This window comes from Coregonus lavaretus, assembly GCF_964263955.1.
Source record: "Coregonus lavaretus genome assembly, contig: HAP1_SCAFFOLD_1040, whole genome shotgun sequence".
Taxonomy (NCBI): Eukaryota; Metazoa; Chordata; class Actinopteri; order Salmoniformes; family Salmonidae; genus Coregonus; species Coregonus lavaretus.
The window spans coordinates 64490-71224 of NW_028160909.1; the positions used below are offsets into that span (position 1 = coordinate 64490).

General features: G+C 42.8%; 1 long non-coding RNA gene across 1 annotated transcript; it reads right to left on the reverse strand.

Moving 5' to 3' along the window:
- Positions 1-281: 281 nt before the first annotated feature.
- On the reverse strand, positions 282-6227 carry LOC311121318. The gene is made up of 3 exons (XR_014612266.1): positions 6035-6227; positions 4621-4677; positions 282-310 (listed from the first exon to the last, which is right to left on the reverse strand). It is a non-coding gene; the product is annotated as an uncharacterized lncRNA (long non-coding RNA).
- Between the last annotated feature and the right edge of the window lie 508 nt (positions 6228-6735).

Sequence of the window (6735 nt, forward strand, 5' to 3'; positions counted from 1 at the left end):
ATCATTTCTGCTGAAAAACAATTGTGGATATAGCGTTTTGGAAATAAACTTAAGAATTCTTAAACAAAATTGTCATCTCACCTCTTAGCTTTGGTGTCATGTCCCCCAGAGAGACTCATTTTAGAGGCAGGACCCCCCTCCTCTCTCTCCCCAGAGAGACTCATTTTAGAGGCAGGGCCCCCCTCCTCTCTCTCCCCAGAGAGACTCATTTTAGAGGCAGGGCCCCCCTCCTCTCTCTCCCCAGAGAGACTCATTTTAGAGGCAGGGCCCCCCTCTCTCCCCAGAGAGACTCATTTTAGACCACTGACCCCTAAACAGAGATGCAGCATGTTGGTTGTAGTTAACACAGTGACAACTCATTCTAGAATGTCCATTGTTCTCTTTTACTCATGATCTCTTAGAAATAAAACATTTACTAACAGACACATCCAAACAGTCAGGTTATTTAATGCAATTACTTTTTCGAGGCCAATGACTCCTCAAAACCCGCCCACAAGGCCTGAAAACTAGGCCAAAACATAGCCCCTGATAGGCCTACATCTTATTTCAGACAGCCTCCAGTAGCCTGGGCAAGATGTAGGCAAGATGTAAGCTGAATGATTTAGCAGCTTGCTTAGTTCAAATTGACAGATACATTTATTTAACATGAATAGCAAGGCGATTTTGAGGTAGGAAGTGCTTCTGTTGCCCAGTAGCCTGCTGGAATAGGCTACTGAGGATGGGGTCGTAATTTCAATCAATGAATCAAATATTAATAACATGGATATGAACTGAATAGGTCCATGCTTGTCAACAACAGCCAGGTTATTTCTTTACCTGTAGCCTAATCTGGCTGACTGTTACCTTCAATCTAATGCATTCTAACATCAGTTCAGCAATTGAGATAGAACTGTGACCATGGTGACACTTGATAACTTCCAATTGAATTAACTAAACACGGCCATTATTAATTACATAATAACACGAGGCTACAACAACAATAAACTGAAGTTAAAGGCTATTTTTTACATCTGTTTGCCAGCTCCAGGTTGGCTACACGAGTGGCACAAAATGATTTGCAAAGACTCCAGTCATTTCAACATATTTATAGTATAAAACGGCAGGCTACAGTAGCCTAGACAGGCATAACAATTAATAGGCTACTTGATGGCCAACAGATCTATCATTCTCCACATTTAATGTCAGTTTTATTGTGGAGTTTTTCTCATAACAGAAGCACATGATGGAGTTCCATAACTTCCATTTCAAATTTCCACTCGAGACCCAAGAACTGAGCATGTGTAAAAACCTTCGCATGACATGGTTTTCCATAAGCAAAGTCGACATTAGAATGCAGTTTAAACCACCTCCGACAGAATGTATCTAACGTGCTCTAGAGAGCCTAAAGTAGTTTTCCTGTGATTTGTCACCTTATTTCTTGATGCGCATCAGTTCTACAGCGTTAATATGTTCCATGGAATAAGGGTTGTAAAATAGGTGTCTCCTTAATGACAATGATAATAGTCTACCTTATAACACTAAGGCCTATTGATTATAATAATATGCCATTTGGCAGACGTTTTTATCCAAAGCGACTTACAGTCATACATTTCGAGTAGCAGTTCTACTAACTAGTAATATCTCATTCCAGGTGTTCATTCTCTTACTCTGTCCATTAGAATAGATTATTGTTCAGAAATACTTACTTTATTTTTCAGTTCTCTCCATATAGTGTTTTCGGCTCTGTCATCTCCAAATGGATCATGTACTTTCAGTTTCAGCTCAGTCGCCTCCCCATCCTGATAATCAAGTGTTTTATTGGTATCTTCCACTAGATGGCAGTAAACACCTGCTGTAACTAAACTACGACTTAGCTACCCAGCACCTCTCCTAAACAGGTGTTCTCCTCTGTTAGCCAGCACCTCTCCTAAACAGGTGTTCTACTCTGTTAGCCAGCACCTCTCCTAAACAGGTGTTCTCCTCTGTTAGCCAGCACCTCTCCTAAACAGGTGTTCTACTCTGTTACCCAGGACCTCTCCTAAACAGGTGTTCTACTCTGCTACCCAGCACCTCTCCTAAACAGGTGTTCTACTCTGTTACCCAGCACCTCTCCTAAACAGGTGTTCTACTCTGTTATCCAGCACCTCTCCTAAACAGGTGTTCTACTCTGCTACCCAGCACCTCTCCTAAACAGGTGTTCTACTCTGTTAGCCAGCACCTCTCCTAAACAGGTGTTCTCCTCTGTTAGCCAGCACCTCTCCTAAACAGGTGTTCTACTCTGCTAGCCAGCACCTCTCCTAAACAGGTGTTCTACTCTGTTACCCAGCACCTCTCCTAAACAGGTGTTATACTCTGTTAGCCAGCACCTCTCCTAAAAAGGTGTTCTACTCTGTTAGCCAGCACCTCTCCTAAACAGGTGTTCTACACTGCTACCCAGCACCTCTCCTAAACAGGTGTTCTCCTCTCTTACCCAGCACCTCTCCTAAACAGGTGTTCTCCTCTGTTACCCAGCACCTCTCCTAAACAGGTGTTCTCCTCTGTTACCCAGCACCTCTCCTAAACAGGTGTTCTACTCTGTTAGCCAGCACCTCTCCTAAACAGGTGTTCTCCTCTGCTACCCAGCACCTCTCCTAAACAGGTGTTCTACTCTGTTAGCCAGCACCTCTCCTAAACAGGTGTTCTACTCTGTTAGCCAGCACCTCTCCTAAACAGGTGTTCTACTCTGTTACCCAGCACCTCTCCTAAACAGGTGTTCTCCTCTGTTAGCCAGCACCTCTCCTAAACAGGTGTTCTCCTCTGTTACCCAGCACCTCTCCTAAACAGGTGTTCTCCTCTGTTAGCCAGCACCTCTCCTAAACAGGTGTTCTACTCTGCTAGCCAGCACCTCTCCTAAACAGGTGTTCTCCTCTGTTAGCCAGCACCTCTCCTAAACAGGTGTTCTCCTCTGTTACCCAGCACCTCTCCTAAACAGGTGTTCTCCTCTGTTAGCCAGCACTTCTCCTAAACAGGTGTTCTACTCTGTTAGCCAGCACCTCTCCTAAACAGGTGTTCTACTCTGTTACCCAGCACCTCTCCTAAACAGGTGTTCTCCTCTGTTAGCCAGCACCTCTCCTAAACAGGTGTTCTCCTCTGTTACCCAGCACCTCTCCTAAACAGGTGTTCTCCTCTGTTAGCCAGCACCTCTCCTAAACAGGTGTTCTACTCTGCTACCCAGCACCTCTCCTAAACAGGTGTTCTACTCTGCTAGCCAGCACCTCTCCTAAACAGGTGTTCTCCTCTGTTACCCAGCACCTCTCCTAAACAGGTGTTCTCCTCTGTTAGCCAGCACTTCTCCTAAACAGGTGTTCTCCTCTGCTACCCAGCACCTCTCCTAAACAGGTGTTCTACTCTGCTAGCCAGCACCTCTCCTAAACAGGTGTTCTCCTCTGTTAGCCAGCACCTCTCCTAAACAGGTGTTCTACTCTGCTAGCCAGCACCTCTCCTAAACAGGTGTTCTCCTCTGTTACCCAGCACCTCTCCTAAACAGGTGTTCTCCTCTGCTACCCAGCACCTCTCCTAAACAGGTGTTCTACTCTGCTAGCCAGCACCTCTCCTAAACAGGTGTTCTACTCTGTTAGCCAGCACCTCTCCTAAACAGGTGTTCTACTCTGTTAGCCAGCACCTCTCCTAAACAGGTGTTCTACTCTGTTAGCCAGCACCTCTCCTAAACAGGTGTTCTCCTCTGCTACCCAGCACCTCTCCTAAACAGGTGTTCTCCTCTGCTACCCAGCACCTCTCCTAAACAGGTGTGCGTTTCTTTTGCCTCCAGTTTAAGGTAAAGGACACCTGACTTTATATTTAAAGCCTTTTGGAATCCACATTTTCCACTAAATAAGAAGTGATATTTCCTGGGGCCAGAAAAGGCTCTGCATGGTAGGAATGGCCCAGCAGCACTCCAACACTAGTTTGGTGAATTCCAAATGTTCCCTTTATTCTAGATTATTAACCTGAAATACTCACTTTACTTTCAAACTGCGTTGCAGTTTAGAGATTAAACTATGAGCTGCTCTGTCATCTCAAAATGGCCCCTGTACAGATACTTTGTTATTTTCAGTTTCAACTGCAGTCATGGCCTCACCCCTTTATATACCAATAGTAACCAGAGGGTGGCGCTAACAGTCAGTTGCATGTGATTGCAGTAACTCCTGACATTGTGCCAAATCTTGCTTCAATTTTTTTTTTTGTGCTTCTTCAAGACATCTCTTACATTATTTTAGCTAAACTTATAATGTACTCCAAACCAGGTTTAGTTGTGTTTTTTTCTCTCCGAAATATGATGTACTGTAGGCCTATAATAATTGTTAACAGTCCTCAAATAAACTGTCTTAAAATATTTGATGATTAGTTGAATCAGGTGTGTAAATGCTGGCCAAGAACAAAAGGATTGAGAAACCCTGATATAAACATCAAACCATATCATTGAAAAGCTCCTGCACCATCTTCACCAGACGTTTGACTGATAACATGTGATAACACTTTGAAAACGGCTGTCTGTCAGCAACTCAGCTCAAGTAGCAGTTCTACTAACTAGTAATATCTCATTCCAGGTATTCATTCTCTTACTCTGTCTATTAGAATAGATTATTGTTCAGAAATACTTACTTTATTTATCAGTTCTCTCCATATAGTGTTTTCTGCGCGGTCGTCTCAAAATGGATCCTGTACAAAAGAACAACTTTACTTTCTGTTTCAGCTCAGCCCCCTCCCCACCCTGATAATAAAGTGTTTTATTGGTATCTTCCACTAGATGGCAGTGAACCCCTGCTGTAACTAGACTTTACAACACCATGTGTTTGGTTTCCTGGTCCTGCTGACTCATACTACACTTACATTTTAGTCATTTAGCAGAAGCTCTTATCCAGAACGACTTCCAGTTGGTCCTGGTGACTCCTGGGACCTTATTCATAAAGGCAGTGTCTCAGAGGAGGAGTGCTGATCTGGGATCAGGTCCCCCCTCTCCATGTAGTCTTATTCATTATGATCTAAAAGGCAAAACTGATCCCAGATCAGCATTCATATGACTGCTGTCGCAGGTGACTCTTCAAGATGAGGCTCATGATGTATAAATTATATACTTTTTTTTTTTTTTAATCTTTACAGAAATTGTATTTAAACCAAGGAAGTTTGAGTTAGTAGCGATGATTTTGCATCTGTCAGCTGCTGTAAACCTATGTGATTGGATGTTATAGACCCCCATCTGAACAGTTTCTTTCCCCATGCTGTAGCCCTCACCAACTGGCCATCTGGCCCATAGAGACTAAAGGACTATACACTCTATGCTGCACACCACATCAAGCCATCTCTGAACTGTACACTACCATCTGGCCCATAGAGACTAAAGGACTATACACTCTATGCTGCACACCACATCAAGCCATCTCTGAACTGTACGCTACCATCTGGCCCATAGAGACTAAAGGACTATACACTCTATGCTGCTCACCACATCAAGTCATCTCTGAACTGTACGCTACCATCTGGTCCATAGAGACTAAAGGACTATACACTCTATGCTTCTCACCACATCAAGCCATCTCTGAACTGTACACTACCATCTGGCCCATAGAGACTAAAGGACTATACACTCTATGCTGCACACCACATCAAGCCATCTCTGAACTGTACACTACCATCTGGTCCATAGAGACTAAAGGACTATTCACTCTATGTTGCACACCACATCAAGCCATCTCTGAACTGTACACTACCATCTGGTCCATAGAGACTAAAGGACTATACCCTCTACGCTGCTCACCACCACATCAACAGGGTTGTAGTGGAGGGTAAACTCTCTCACACACCATTTTCTTTGCAAAATAGCGTTTACTCAACTTTGTATTTTGTTCAGTCTCGTTTCCCACTTTTTATGCGCCCCCAGCATTAAGCCTAAATCCCATCGTGGAAACCAGGCCCAGGTTGGTCAGCATGATAAAGAATCATATCTCAAGCCTGCTCTGTCTATTGAATGTCTGACGACGACTTAACTTTATAATAGTTCTGTGTAGCCTAGACTTACCAGAGTCTGCCCGTCTTTCCTTCAAATCAACACATTTATCCTACGTCTAATGTTGCCGAGAAATGTGCGCCACAGTTTCAACAGCCATATTGTAACTGCGTAGGCTACAAACTTACTTTCACTTTCATATGAGGAAAACCCATAACTTCTGACTTCACTGGTGTAGGATAATAATATGACAGAACCCGGTGAGTTTGTGATCCTTCTACTAAGTAGTAATACTGTCATTCAATGTATTTATTATCTTACTCTGTCCTTTAGACTAGATTATTGTTCAGAAATACTACATATTTTTTTATCTCTCCATATAGTGTTTTCTCCTCTGTCATCTCACTTGATATAACAACAGTAACCAGAGGGTGGAGCTAACAGTCAGTTGCATGCGACAGCAGTAACTCATCACATTGTTTTGAATCTTGCTTCAGTTTTTTTTTGTACTTCTTCTTGTTACATTATTTTAGCTAAACATATAATTTACTTGAAACCAAATTAAGTTGAGCTTTTTTCCTCAAATGTGAATTCCTGTATGCCTATAATAAAGTGTAAACAGGCCTACAAATCCAAAAGGTTTTTAATTTGAGAATGTTCATTTGTATGCCTCAAATAATAAACTGTCTTAAATTATCTGATGATTAGTTCAATCAGGTGTGTAAATGCTGGGCAAGAACAAAAGGATTGAGAAACCCTGAGATAAACATCAA